General features: G+C 45.3%; 1 protein-coding gene and 1 long non-coding RNA gene across 3 annotated transcripts in view; one reads left to right on the top strand and one right to left on the bottom strand.

The window, feature by feature from the left end:
* The window catches only part of GNAO1 (G protein subunit alpha o1), a 162,890-nt gene that overhangs the window by 53,240 nt on the left and 94,816 nt on the right, over window positions 1-14,834 (top strand). The gene's annotated exons all lie outside the window — the stretch shown is intronic.
* LOC309537524 lies at window positions 702-11,637 on the bottom strand. Its single transcript, XR_014221954.1, has 3 exons — window positions 11,561-11,637; window positions 2,263-2,361; window positions 702-1,645 (listed from the first exon to the last, which is right to left on the bottom strand). It is a non-coding gene; the product is annotated as an uncharacterized lncRNA (long non-coding RNA).

Genomic DNA, 14,834 nt, shown 5'->3' with positions numbered 1-14,834 from the left:
TGGAAAGTGCCAGATATAAAGGGAAGGAACATAACTTTTTCTCTTTTTTTCCTATTTAAATTCCCCTCTCCTTATCTGAGGCTCATGAGAATAGCTGTTCATCACACACTGGAACCATTTCTGGACTGTTACCTTTTTTTGAATGGACTGTACCTTCATTGAGTTATTACCCAATAAAAAATACAGGATTCCTACAGAGAGAAAACTGCAATATATGTCAAAGAGGAAGCCTCTTACCCATAATAAAATGGGAAATTTACCAAATAAGTATAAATGGTAGAGGCAAATGCATTTAAATCGACACAATGGACGCTTTCTAGCCAAAGCTAAGCATATTGAAGCCCCACTGACAGGAAGATGCTTAACTCTCTTATTGACATCCATGACACAAATGCCCTTAATCTGTGATCATGCTGAATGTACAGTGCTTCATTCTGAGCATAGAGTTTTCGATTTCCATGGTAGTTCATGAAATGATGGACCTCTGAACCATGGAGATTTGTAACACAGGGAATTATAAAATATTTAATATATCAAATTGTAAAATTGTAAGAAGAAAGGGGATAGAGAATACTGGGGCTCAGGATCATTCAATGAAATTGTTTGTCAGGAGAGGCAATAGAAAGTACCCCCTTCCAGGCTATATAATCCATTTAGAGTAGTCACTTCCGCAAGACGTGCCGGTGGCATTTGCTCTGGATAATTAGGTGGCTGCAGAGGGTGCCAGTTTCCTCTGCTGTTATCCAGCTTAACAACTTTAGTCAACCATCCCTAAACAGGCGCTCTCCTAAGGATGCTGCACCCCTGACCACTGGCCATGTGGCCTGGGGCTGGTGGGAAACATTTGGAGGGCACCATGTTGTCAAAGGCTGATCTTGAGTGCCTAACAAACAATAAGGAAGCAGAACGAGAATGGGATGGCATCAGAAAGGGGAGAACAAAGTCACCCCTGCAAGTACACCCAGGGTGTGTATAGTATTACTTTCTGTTTTAATGTACAGGGGAAAGGGATTAGGTTTTTGAACCAATGTTTTTCGATGCCCTGGGAGGCCACAACTGAACATGAACAGAGAAGGGAGGCAAAAAGGAAAGATAGTTTTTCAAAACATCTTCTCTGGTTTCTGCAGGCTTTTTTGCTTGTTCTAGAGAGCCTTGAGATGTTATTTACTGACCTCTTCTCCTGCGAAACAGACCAGATGAGCAAAGCAGACTTTTGTGTCAACACTGTGTGGAGAGCGAGCGAAGGGGAACCAGAGATATGGGGAAGTGGAGATGAAGGATGCGAGATGTTGTGCCCTTTTTGACTCCGGAAATGAGTTTCTGGGCTGGAGGGGCTGAAGCCCTGCAAATGCATCTCCCTCTTCTTTCCCCATTTCCCTTCCAATCTAGGTTGAAGGCTGAGGGGGGTGTGCAGAATGCATCTCGGAAGCCTCGCCTCTTCCATCCTGGTTGCCTGCACTTTATCTCCTTGACGTGCTCTCAGCATGACACAGCCCCCTGGAATGCTTGCCTGCCTGCCCTCATCGGAAAACCTTGGCACATGCAGGATGCCACGCGGGCCACTCTGGCCTGGCCATAAAGATCACAATGCAGCTCTGAGAAGAGGCAGTTTGGAACCGTCTCGGAAGGACCAAAAAGGCAGGGCCTGATTTGAAGAAAAAAGAAAAGCAATGAAAACATTAACGTAGCCATTACATGTTGGAACAGGTAAAGTCAGGCAAATTATATAGCCTGCTTCTTCTCTCCTGGTCCCCTTCCCACCGGCCCGCCATTTTGAGTCTTACTGTAGAATTCATTTTGATACCATCAGGGATCCCTGTGATAAAATCAGGAGATACTCAGCATGGAGACTAAATGGTAGAACATCTACCAGGTTCAATCCTTTGTCCAGGTATGGCTGGGGAAAGGACCTGCCTAATAACCTGTGAGCAGCTGCCAGTCAGTGTGGTCAAGAGCAAGCTAGATGGAGCAAGCATCTTAGCACAGTTTAAGGCAGCTTCCTAGGTTCCTGCTTTCCCATGTTGAGGATGGGGTCTTGACACCTGGAATTCTGCATGTGGCACCTGTCCTGGTATTCCCTGCAATGGGCTGCATGCATTTCAAACAAGGACTTCCATCAATTCTGATTTAGTACTGAGGATGGGTCTCTCACATGCAGTCTGCGCTTTTTTCTCGCGTTGATGCCAGGCTGGCACTGCAAGGCGCCAGCTGAGTGGCTGAATTGAAATACAGACAAAATACAGAGCAAAAGGAATCACCCACCCGCCATTCAGTGGCTGCCTTGGTCCATGCTGACGAAATTGATGCATTTCACAAGAGCTGAGCCAAGATGGATGGCTTGCAAGAGTTGTCTTTCTGCAACTGCAACAAAAGAAAAATGGGGAGAAGGACCGTAGTGCAGTGCTAGAGCACTTACTTTGCATGCAGAAGGTCACAGGTTCAATCCTGAGCATCTCCAGATGGCGCTGGGACATATCCCTTTCTGAAACCCTGGAGAACCTCTGCTATCTAATTTGGTACTGACTTATCCTTTGCCCCACACTTTCTAGGCACAAGTCTGCACTTTCTTGGTCCATGTCCTAGTGCTTCTTTTTTTTATTTTTGTCCCACTGCTTTCCCTAGGAAGATCGACTCTTTAACGCTGAATTGAAACCGACAGCAATTCGGGTTTTCCCTGGATTGCCATTTGCTCTGATTCAGCCGTTAAAAGTGGGTTCATGCAGGCAGGGAAAGTGACGGTGCAAAAACAAACAAATGCTCGGACTTCAAAGTGTGGCTTTAAAGGTCAGCTTCAAAGTGCAGACTTGTGCCTAGAAAGCGTGGGGCAAAGGTAATGAGCCTTCAGTGTGGACAGTACTGAGTTAGAGGGACCCAATGGTTTGCCTCTGCAAAAAGCAGCTTCCTGTATGAATCCGTGTTCAGGTGTGTTCTTTAGATTCGCACAGATAGCAAAGTCTACACTGTGCTGTCCAAAGGGGTGAGGAATAAATTCAGTTTGTCTTATATTAAAATGTGAACCAAGTCCTACCTAGCCCTGAAGAACCATTGCCAGGTGGTATGGGCAATCTAAGCTAAATGGGCCACTGCTCTGACTCCTATCTTCCTAAATATTCCATGTCTTTTCTTAATATTGGAAAGAGAACTCTACAAAGTTGGGAGCCCCATTGGTTCCAGTTGCTTTTGAAAATTGCTGCCATTGATTATTAAAAACATGAATGAGTCCTTTTCCATAACAATTATGTTAGTCTTTAGGCACCATGGGACTCTTTTTTATTTTAATTTTTCTTTCTTTCTTTTTGCATAGCAAACAAACTAATAGGACTGCTCTTCTGGAACTGGAAAAATGAAATTGTTGACTGAAATACCTGGGTTAAAATATTCCATGTCACACAAGTTTGACTGAGAAAAAAAATCAAAATCCATATTATTATTATTATTAATTAGTCAAGTTACAAATGTAACTCAAAGCAACTTACAATAAACCAAACCAATACATTAATATCTAAAAGACCATTCTATTCTTTAAAGAAGCAGGATTAAAACATCTCATGCACTCAAGGAGACTGAATAATTGAAAGCCAAAGTCCAGGTGGAAATTTTATTTTTATTTTTTTTGTAATTATGGCCAACAAAATGTATTAGGACAGCCAAAATGTCATGAAATCATATGCAGTCTTTTGATTTCTCTGGAACACTTATCAGCAGAGCCTGAGGGGTGGCGGCATTGGCTAGTGTTGAAGCCTTGGATGAAGAGTTATGGAGAATGCAAAAATGTGCACCCTATTTTGTAACATTTTTGACTGACCTATCTAAAGGTACTCTCCTCCTAATATGCATTTTGGAATTCTTGATTGACATGCAGTTGATCTTTATTGCTCTGCCAGTCAAAGGAAACCAGCCCCACAGGGTTCTGTTCTTTTGCTTCTGTCCTTGATCCAAATATGTGCTGATTCAATTGGTCAAGTTTATATATAAAGGATGGAAGTTAAGGGTGCCAGGCATCAGCTGGTGATTAATGGCTGTCTAGGAAGAGGTGATAGTGGCAGATAATCCAAGAAGGCTTATCCGATTAAGTACAGTTTTGCTAAGATTCGTATTAGCCCAATGTTTACCTCGCAGAGACCATCCCCGCCCCCCGCCCCATGAGATTTGCTTTCTCTGTGGGAGAATGAGAGGGTTATTTTATCAACTTGAGCGGGACACAAAAATTGGGAATGGGGAGATGCAACGACATTTTGGAGATGGATTGGCCAATTTTGGCATCAGCCTATGTGATCTGTTGCATTAAATAAGCAAAGAGGGTAAAGGCTCCTTGAGTAGCCCAGGACACGCAGAGCCTGAAGTCTGGCAGGCAGCTGGTAGAATCTGCAGCTGTCTCAGTCTCTGCAAAAAAATTTCAACCTCTGGAATTGATATAGGTGACTTTGGAAGGAGTGCACCATGCAGGACCTTTGCATCGTGGCTCATGGAATTAAAGAGCTTTTAACCACTAAGTGGGCTTTATGGACTTCAAAGTGCTCTAGGGAAGTTAACAGGACTTCTGTTTTACTTGCTGAAGGATATATCTGCCCTGTGAGGCATGCAGTGTGGACCGCTGGAACATTGCAAGGAAATTGACTCATGATGAAAAGGCTTCTGTTTTGTCAAGCCTTTTTAGAGACTCAATTAACTGTTGGCCATTTGACCCTGTATTTTATGATTCCATGATGTTTTAACGGTTTGGATTGTGTTTCCGGTATTCACTGCTGTGAAATTTTTTCTTACGAGCTGGTGGTTTATAAATACTCCCATAAATAAATATAAGTAAATAAATACACCAGTTTCTGAAATTTCTTAGTGACCCTGATAGACCCTATATTCAGCCTCCCTAACCTAATGCCCTCCAGATGTTTCAGAACACAATCACCATCAGCCCCAAACATCTCGAGGGCACCAGCCTGGGGCAGGTTGCTGTGTTTGGCAGGTCCTGTTTTGAAATACTGTGAACTTACCTCCAGCGAATGTTCAGAATCTGTACTCTTGCCCCATAGCCGTTGTGGAATTTGAATATCTCCTTGCCTTGACTTCTTTATTTTAACCACTTGAATCCTGTTCAAGTGGGAAACTGCAACAAGAAAGTTGCAGTGTGGTATGTTCCTGTTGTGTGTGCCAGCCAGCCAGACTTGCCTTCCTCCACTTCTGTTCCTCTAGCTACCTCCCCCCGCCCCAATTTCCCAGTCGCCCAATGCTAGTGCAGATACTCATCTGTCTCTGGCCACTGAGCATGCTCCGCCATCCTTAGGCCGATACTTCACTCTTGTTTCTCAGTGAACCTGTTTGGTTGGGTGCGATCCTGTTGTGATGCTGTTTTAGAGAGTAAGAACTAGCCGTAGTTCAGTGGTAGTCCTACTTTTTAAAAATAACAATAACAAATTCTGATTAAAATGGACAGTAAGGGCAGGAGCCAAGGTGGGAAATACTTTGGGCTTTCTTGATTGTACCTGTTATTAACTTTTAATGGCTAAAAAGCCATTTTCTAGAAAAATAGGTGCAGGTACTCACCGTGAAATTATTACAGTAAGTGCCACACTTTTTAACCAGAGAGAGAAAGAGAGAGAGAGAGAGAGAGAGAGAGAGAGGGAGGGAGAGAGACAGAGAGGTGTGCCAGTACTGCGTACTCTTGAGTACCCCCTTGGGGGGGAGCACTGCTTTTAAATGCTTGCATGTACTACAGTGGTACCTTGGTTGTCAAACTTAATCCATTCCGGGAGTCCGTTCGACTCCCGAAACCATTCGAAAACCAAGGCGTGGCTTCCAATTGGCTGCGTCGGACGTTCGGCTTCCAAAAAACATTCGCAAACCGTAACACTTGCTTCCGGGTTTGCGGCATTCGGGAGCCGATTTGTTCGGGAGCCAAGCTGTTCAAGTACCAAGGTACTAATGTAATTACACATGTCAAGACACAGATCCATTTGCTGCAAACAGGAATATCTGCTTCCCTCTGTACTGTTTGAGGTTGGGCTATAGTTATACTATGGGCTATAATGTGCATTTGTTTTGCAATTGTTTGTAGAGGTTTTATTTTTAAATGTTTCTAGATGCTTTTTAATAGTTTTTTATGATTTAATTCCATTTTCTTAAGAATGTATATTTTTAACATTTTGATATTTGCTGCCCTAGGCTCCTTTGGGAGGAAGAGTGGAATAGAAATTTAAATAATAGTACTAGTAGTAGTAGTAGTCAGAGGTCTCCATGGGAGAAGGATCCATACTGGCACAGTGATAAAAACATTAGTATATCTTAGTATATTGCTTTCAGAGAGGAAATTTTTGTACATCTCTAATCTGTAGAATTCCAGGAATTGCTCTCCTGATAAGACACTTGGTCCCTTTACCAAAGAGAAGGTATCATTTCCCTATTTTGGAAGAGCAGTTGCTTTTCTGATACAAAACTACCAAAGTGTCTTCTCTTTGATTGACACTGAAGGTGTTGTCCTTCCAAGGGCACACCCTTTGACCAATTTATGCTTAGGTAGGCACCTTCTCAAAATATGTGACATTGCTAAATTATATTTGGGTGCTCACCTTCCCAGAGGACAAAGCTACTGTCAAGAGGTGATTCCTGACTTTTGCATCCCAACAGCAAAACATCTTTACATGTTCAGGACTCTGGATTCTGAGCTGCAGGTAAAAGAGCAAGTAACTACCACAGTGAGGGACGCGGGTGGCGCTGTGGGTTAAACCACTGTGCCACTTGGGCTTTCTGATTGAAAGGTCAACGGTTCGAATCCCTGCGGTGGGGTGAGCTCCCGTTGTTCGGTCCCATCTCCTGCCAACCTAGCAGTTCGAAAGCACATCAAGTGCAAGTAGATAAATAAGTACTGCTCTGGGAACGTAAACAGTGTTTCCGTGCGCTGCTCTGGTTTTGCCAGAAGCGGCTTAGTCATGCTGGCCACATGACCCGTAAAAACTGTCTGCAGACAAACGTCGGCTCCTTCGGCCAGTAAAGCGAGATGAGCGCCACAACACCATGACTGGGCTTGATTTTCAGGGGTCCCTTTACCTTTACCTAACTACCACAGCCATCCCTAACCTGGTTCCTTCCTGCATAGCCAGATTTGGTGGGGCTGATAAGATTTGTAGTTCAAAACAGCAAGAGGACAGCAGCTAGCAATGTCTGAGCTACAGTAATATAATGTGATGAAATTTTCCACCAGGCAGAGCAGCTTTAGCTCAGCTACATGGGGCAAAACTTACTGAAATCTAGAGCTGTAGACCAGATTCATCCAAGGTCCAAATTGGACCTGGGAGGGGGAGGTCTACATTTTATTGGAGTCAAGGTGAGACAGCCCCTGATCACTACAAGTTGGGATGAGTGACCCAGAGCCACCCAGGGCTGTCAGGGCGTGGCATCAGGCAGGAAGGAAAGGCAGACATGACGAAGAAGAAAGCTAAAAAGCCATGAAGAGGAAAGACCTTCCAGGCATTTTTGTGGGAGAAGGGGGTGCCCTTCTTGCCAGGCCTCTTCTCTTTTCTGCATTATATCCTCCCGCTTAACAATCCAGTCCTGTTGTGTTTTTCTAATCCACGTTTTAGCTCTCTGGCCAGCTCTCCTCCTTTCCCTGTCTTCTGCCCCCTCCTTCAGCCTCCTGGCAAAGCAGCACCCCTAACTATGCATTTTGCATTTCTTGCAATCTGGATCGTGAATGCAGAGCAGATGGCGTGACTCCGCTTTCTCCAACCCAACCTGAGTTGGGGCTGATGAGAGCTGTTGTGTAGAACAGCTGGAGGGCACCCGTTTGGCAAAGGTTGATACAATATAATTATCTCTGTGCACACAGAGGCAGAATTTTGGGTGTGCAACCTTTCACCTTTTGCTAACTTTGAAAGCCCTGTTGCTGGAGAGGTTGTGCCAGTCATTTGTGTGCAAAAGATTCCAATCAACTTTGTTTGGCCTAAGTTTGAGGTTAATTTTTAAAATAGGGGCAGGTGAGGCTTCTGTGACTGGAGGCGTTTTATCCCTACTAAAAACTTTCTAGCTGTTCAAAACAGTTTTTATTGTTAACATTGCATCAGAAGTCTGATGTAACATGAAGCGAGTGGTGACCAGTGCAATTAAACTTTTAAATGCCTCGCACCAACCCTGTCTTCCTCTTTGATGGTTCTAAACCAGCTTTCCCCAGCCCGGTACCCACCAATGGGTACATGATTTTAATAATCAAGAATGGTGGGAATTGTAGCTCAAAACATCCAGAGGGCAGGCGACTGGGGAAGGCTGGTCTAGGGCCATGAGAGTCACAGGTTAAACAATAAAGAACTTTCAGAAATCAGGACCAGATCCAGGTTTGATGGAGCCTTCCATAGAGTATCCAGCATCCAGTCAATTTGAAAGTGCCTCTGGCGTAATGCTGTTCAGGGACACTGTTAGGAAACTTAATGGCAACTGCTGAATCAGGTGTTGATGTGGGGCTTGTAAGAAATATTAAAAGCTACAGAGATTTTGGAAGGAATTCAATGTAGCACTAAGTTCAAGGCCCTTAGTGGTTTACTTGTTATGAAGAAATGCATGAATTCTATACACATCACCAAATAAGAGGATAAAAAGGGTAAAGGGGACCCCTAACCATTAGGTCCAGTCGTGACTGACTCGGGTTGCGCACTCATCTCGCTCTGTAGGCCGAGGGAGCCAGTGTTTGTCTGCAGACAGCTTCCGGGTCATGTGGCCAGCATGACTAAGCCGCTTCTGGCAAACCAGAGCAGCACATGGAAACACCGTTTACCTTCCCGCCGGAGCGGTCCCTATTTATCTACTTGCACTTTGACGTGCTTTCAAACTGCTAGGTTGGCAGGAGCAGGGACCGAGCAATGGGAGCTCACCCCGTTGCAGGGATTCAAACTGCCAACCTTCTGATCGGCAAGTCCTAGGCTCTGTGGTTTAACCACAGCACCACCCGCGTCCCTCTAAATAAGAGGATAGGTTTGCAGAAAATCTGCACCTCACCTGACTGGCTGCCACATCATATTAAGGTGGAAAACAATAAGCCAAGGTGGTCTGTGTGGGAGAGAGAGGGAGAGGGAGAAGTAGAGGTTTTGGCTGATGCTGGAATCTGGAGAAGCAGAGGCATGCCTTGCTCTGTGCCAGACCCAAATCTGTGACTTGGAGCTTCCCTGGAAACCTAATAGGGAAGCAAGATTTTCATGCTCTGAGCCCCTCCATCCTACACTCGGGTTGTATATATGTGTAAATAAAGATCCCACAGCCTCCATGGACCTTCACCCCAAGGAAACCAAACCCTGAGAAAAGGCAAGTATCCCTGGAGTCTCTTGCCACTCGGAGATTAGGGTTGCTCAGATCAATATGTACGTACATCAATATGTGGATTGATATTGTATGTAGACCATCCCATAATGAAAAGTTCTCTGGGCAGCTCAGGCTGTACTTGAGTGCCAGGGGAGGAAGGGGAGTTGGGGTCTCAATGGTTGCTGGTCTAAGATAGGCATCCTTTTATGACTTGTCAAGCCCTGCACACGCCCCTTTGAAAAATCCTGAGCTGATCAATATGCTTTCCTTTTCATGTTATTACCCTTAGCCCTAGGGAAACTGTGCAAAGCTGGCAATTCATACATGTCTGGTTTTCTCTCTGGGATCTTGATGAGATGAAAACTGTTATGACATGGAGATTGAGTATTACTGTGACCATGTGGAACCCATGTGGTGCCTTCTTGGGCCATTATGGGTTGTTTTTAAGGATGAGTGGTTGTTGTTGTTTCCCTTCCGTTTCAAGATGTATCTGAACTGTTTGAAATGTTTTATTGCAGCCTTTCTGGTGCCTCCACTCTTGGAGGCATCATGCCTCTGAACACCAGCTGCTGGGAGTCAGAGGAGGGGAGAGCGCTGTTGCACTCAGGCCTTGCTTGCAGGATTCCCACAGGCATCCAGTTGGCCACTGTGAGAACAGGATTCTGGCCTAGACGGGCCACTGGCCTCAGTCCACTGCTGAGCAGATTTCTGGTTCTTTCTCAGCAGCATCTTATATATTCTGATTTCTGGGGTTTGTGAATCAGCTTGAGATTTGAATGCTTTACAAAACCCAAGATTATGTTTCTAAGGGTCCATCCTCTGGGCTCTGAAAAAGACAGCTGGGCCCTTTGGCCATTTGTCTCATGGGCCTTAACAAAGGCTCTGTGGTCAGAACAGAGCAGCTGATCACGTGCTGCTTGAAACAGTGCCCATTAAGAGACAATGGGATACAGCTGAGTCTTCCCACCACCCACCCAGCCCTGGCTACAAGTATTCTGCACCATGAGCCAATGTAATAATAAGCAAGGATTGGGACGCTACTGCTGGTAGCACTTGATGTGCACACCGAGGGAATGTAGATGAGGCTGTCAGTAGGCAGATTGCGATTGTGAAACGCACCCTTTTAAACCTTGCTAAGTATGCATTTGACAGCTGGATAAATTTTAATGTTTGCATTTCTTGAAACCTGTAGCCAACCCTTCCACAGAATTGGTTATTTTGAATTAGACTAAGGAATGCAGCCTTCCAATGCCTCTTTGGATTCTCCAACAGCACGCAATCTCTCCTTACCCTTAAGGCATGGCATAGCCAAGGGGATGCCCTCCAGATGTTATTAGGACCCACCACTCATTAGCTTTAACCAGCATGGCTGACAGGCAGGGATGATGGGAGTTGCAGTTCATCAACATCCGGAGGGCAACATGCTAGCTAGCCCTGCCTTATAGGCCATGTGTGAGGTTTCCCTTTGCCAAGCCCGACTGATCCTCTGCTTCCATGAACCCAACATTTGATATTTAAAAGTGGGGGGGCACACACACTATTTGGGTTGGCCCTGCTCACTCAGACCCTGATATTCCCATGTTTCGTGGGGGAGATCTATGTAGGGCTCTTACTCGAACACAAGTAGAACCCTGCAGGTGATCATTGATGCATTGTGGGCATTCCCAACTCAACATTGTATGACCAGGGTTTAGGTAGCCATCTCAACATCTCCTGTGTCAGCTTTATCTGGCTCAGACTTCTCTTTGAACAGGAGGGATATTTGTGGACATTCTGTGGTATCACAGAAGCTGAAGCTCATGGAAAGGATGGGGCTTACTGATACGACAAGTGATAGCTTTATAGTCAATATTGACAACCACGTGGCTTTTTTATCATTTCATTTGTAACTTTCCCTGCCCAAAATATCTCAGCCAAGACATACTGCAGCCATTGTTATCAGGAATAAAGCTAGGGTAAGCTTTGTAAGAGCTGAGCTTGGGACGTGGAATGGGGGAGCTTTTTGCCAGGTTGAGCAAGACATGCACATTGCATATCACAGGGCCTAGCTACATGTTACATTAAATGTTTTGCTTGCAGCTACATCAGTTCCACTCCCCCCACGCCACCACTTTAATCCTAGTACACATGCCCCATTTCCATTGATGCTGCAGTACAGTATGTTGCAATTAGGCCATGCTCTCATGGAAATGGGAGGTAGAGATCCCTAGGTTTAAAGAGAGAAAACATTTAATATAAACATGCAAAAATTTGGAAAGCAGAAGAATCAACATCACCATACCTTGTATTGTCTCAGGGTTCAGTCAAACTTTAACAAAACTTTCACTGACCCTCCAGAGGCTTTTGGCTTCAACTCCCACCAGCCACAGCTAGCATGTAGTCCAAAACATCTGGAAGGTGCCAGTCTGGCAAATGCAGCTCTTGCATCATAACAGAGGGACGAAAGACAGCAGCATGCTGACATACTGTTCTATGGAACAGAGTAAACAGGCTACAATCTGAGTCAACTTTGCCACCAGGGAATGGAAACCACCAAACCCTGCATATAAGGAGAGCCTGCTGGATCAGGCCAGTGGCCCATGTAGTCCAGCATCCTGTCCTCGCAGTGACCAACCAGATCCCTGTGGGAATCTTGCAGGCAGGACCAGAGCACAACAGCACCCCCCACACTTGAGATTCTCAGCAGCTGGTATTCAGGGACATACGACCCCTGACAATGGAGATAAAACATGGCCGCCATGACTAGTAGCTATTGGCAGCGCTATACTTCATGAATTTGTTGTTTTCTGGGAATGAATTTTGACAGTGTTCTCTCCTACCTGTGGTAGTAGAATGTGTCCTGGCATGATGCAGGCAAGGCCCCTTTAACCTACATCCCTATACCTGTATGCACACTCTCTCTCCCACACACCTTTGGTCCTCCAGATGCTGCTGAACTACAGCTCCCATCAGACCCAGCAAGCATGACCAATGACCAGTGATGACGGGAGTTGCAATTCAGTAACATCTGGAGGGCCAAAGGTTCCCCACAACCAGGATAGAGAAGTCCTTGATGTATTAGAAAAGGGAGTGTTGAGGAGTGACTCAAAACAAAGGCAGCTGTCTGAGGAGGGAATACCAGGAATCATTTATTACTTAAACAGCCTCCATTTTTTTGCACTCACAATCAATTGTGGGTGTAATTTTGTGGGCACAGTGAACAGCAGCTGAATGCTGAACTGTGCAATTGCATCCACAAATCAGCAAGAGGAATTATGTTATACTGCCAGTATCTCTCTAGCTCTCTCACACACCTACACACACACACACACACACACGTTTTTACAGTTTTCCATGTGCACCGTTAGAAATAGGAGACAGTGTTAATTCAGTTCACATTTTGATGCAAACCTGCTGAATTTGCATTGCCAACAACAATGCATGATCCCAAACCCAGACAAAATTTGCAGTTCTACAGATTCTGTGGTATACTTCCTTATGCAAGAAAGTGGCCATTTTTACCAAAGATGAAGGTCTTTTAAAACAACAACTGTATTTTTATTTTTTCCAAAAACAAAAAGACTCCACTTAACTTTACAGCAAAAGAAAACAAGAGCTCTCTCCAATCAGGCCAAAGGCCCGTCTAGTCTAGTCTCCTGTTCTCACAGTTCCCCACTAGGTGCCCCTATGTGAAGCCCGCAAACAGGACTTGAGTGCCACTCCCCACCTGCAGTTCCCCAAAACTAGCATTTGAAGGTGCATTGCCTCTGACAGTGGAGGTAGAACAGTAGCCATTGACAGCCTTTACCTCCCTGAATTTGTCTTTTGAAGGCATCCAAGATTCATTTGTTTGATTTGTTATTGGGAAGAAGGAACAGCTATCCAAGATGCCATGGTGTCCTGGAGAATATAGTTAGCAGAACTCTGCTTTCTAGCTATGTGAATGGATGTGTATTTTATTTTATCTAGGCATAGAGACATTTCTATCCCATCCTTTTAGTGCATATGCCAGGAGTGGGGAACTTTAAGCTCTGGGCCCAAATACAGCCTTCCAGTCCCTCTGTCTGACCCTTGGGGCTCATCCTAAGCAACACACCGTGTCCTCCTGCTCTGTGCATTCTTGAGCTGTTGCAGTGTTCACGGTCTCTGCGCCTCCCCCTTTAAAAAAACCAAAACCCATCTTGTACACAGTTTTATTTGTTTTGCTTAATTCCCTCCAGAGTTTCTGCAGGCCCAGGCACCACCTGCTGTTTGTGCCAACATGTGATTGCCATCTGCAATGTGTTTGCTTATTCCCATAAATGAAAATTGCTGATGAGTTGTCGTGGTGCAGGTTCTTGTCCTCTTGTTATTTTGTGGCGTGCCTATTCCCAGTAGCCAGGCCGAGCTTCACCTGAGCAAGACTGGCTGGTTTATTTTGAAAGGGCAGAGGGGGAGATACTGAGGCATTGGTGTATTGTCGTTGCGTTCCGCCTAGAGGGCTGAAAATGCCCCCTAATGTTGCCGCCATGACCACAAGCTGCAAAGAAGGGCAACATGTTTGGTTCAGTTACCACTGGTTGCATTCATATTCTGCCTTCACTTTTCATTCATTCATTCATTCATTTTATTTGTATACCTCTTTGTATGTTGGAAAGGGACACAAGTGGCACTGTGGGTTAAACCACAGAGCCTAGGGCTTGCCGATCAGAAGGTTGGCGGTTCAAATCCCCATGGCAGGGTGAGCTCCTGTTGCTCAGTCCCTGCTCCTGCCAACCTAGCAGTTCGAAAGCATGTCAAAGTGCAAGTAGATAAATAGGTACCGCTCTGGCAGGAAGGTAAACGGTGTTTCTGTGTGCTGCTCTGGTTCGCCAGAGGCAGCTTAGTCATGCTGGCCACATGACCCGGAAACTGTACGCCAGCTCCCTTGGCCAATAAAGCGAGATGAGTGCCCCAACCCCAGAGTCGGTCATGACTGGACCTAATGGTCAGGGGTCCCTTTACCTTTACCTTTGTATGTTGGAGGCAGTATCACTCAGGTGGTAGAGTGCTGTTGTGCTAACATCCTGCTTATACGTTTCCCATCAGATCTGGTTGGTCATTGTAAGACCAGGATGGAGGACCATATGGGCCTTTGGCCTACTCCAACAGGACTTTCCTTTTGTTCTTATGTTCACGTAGTGACTTCATGGCAGACGTAAGGACCTCTTGTCTCACAGTTCATGCTCTGAGATTCTGGCTACACTTTATGCGAAGGGGTGGGGAGCTGGTCACCCTCCAGATATTCCTGAACTCCAATTCCCATCATCCTCAGCAAGCATGGCCAATGATCAGGATACTGGCCATTGTAGTTGAGTATCATTGGAGGGGGCACATGTTCTTCACCCCTTCTTGACACATGAAACGAAGCCACATATAAACCAGGCTTCGAGTGTTGTGAATTCAGAAGAATCCCTCAGAGATGAGCAGAGGACGCTGGAGGGGACCACAGAGCCGCTGATTGTTTATCTGTGCTCATTATCTCTCTCCTTTAGCTGCTAATTTCCCCTAAGGGTTGGGAGGGGGGAGCAAGGACAATTAGCAGCTACGGAGAGATC

This window comes from Podarcis vaucheri (assembly GCF_965113315.1).
Source record: "Podarcis vaucheri genome assembly, chromosome: 7".
Taxonomy (NCBI): domain Eukaryota; kingdom Metazoa; phylum Chordata; class Lepidosauria; order Squamata; family Lacertidae; genus Podarcis; species Podarcis vaucheri.
The sequence above is the reverse complement of the archived record's forward strand: the minus strand, read 5'-3'. Positions and strand labels throughout refer to the sequence as shown.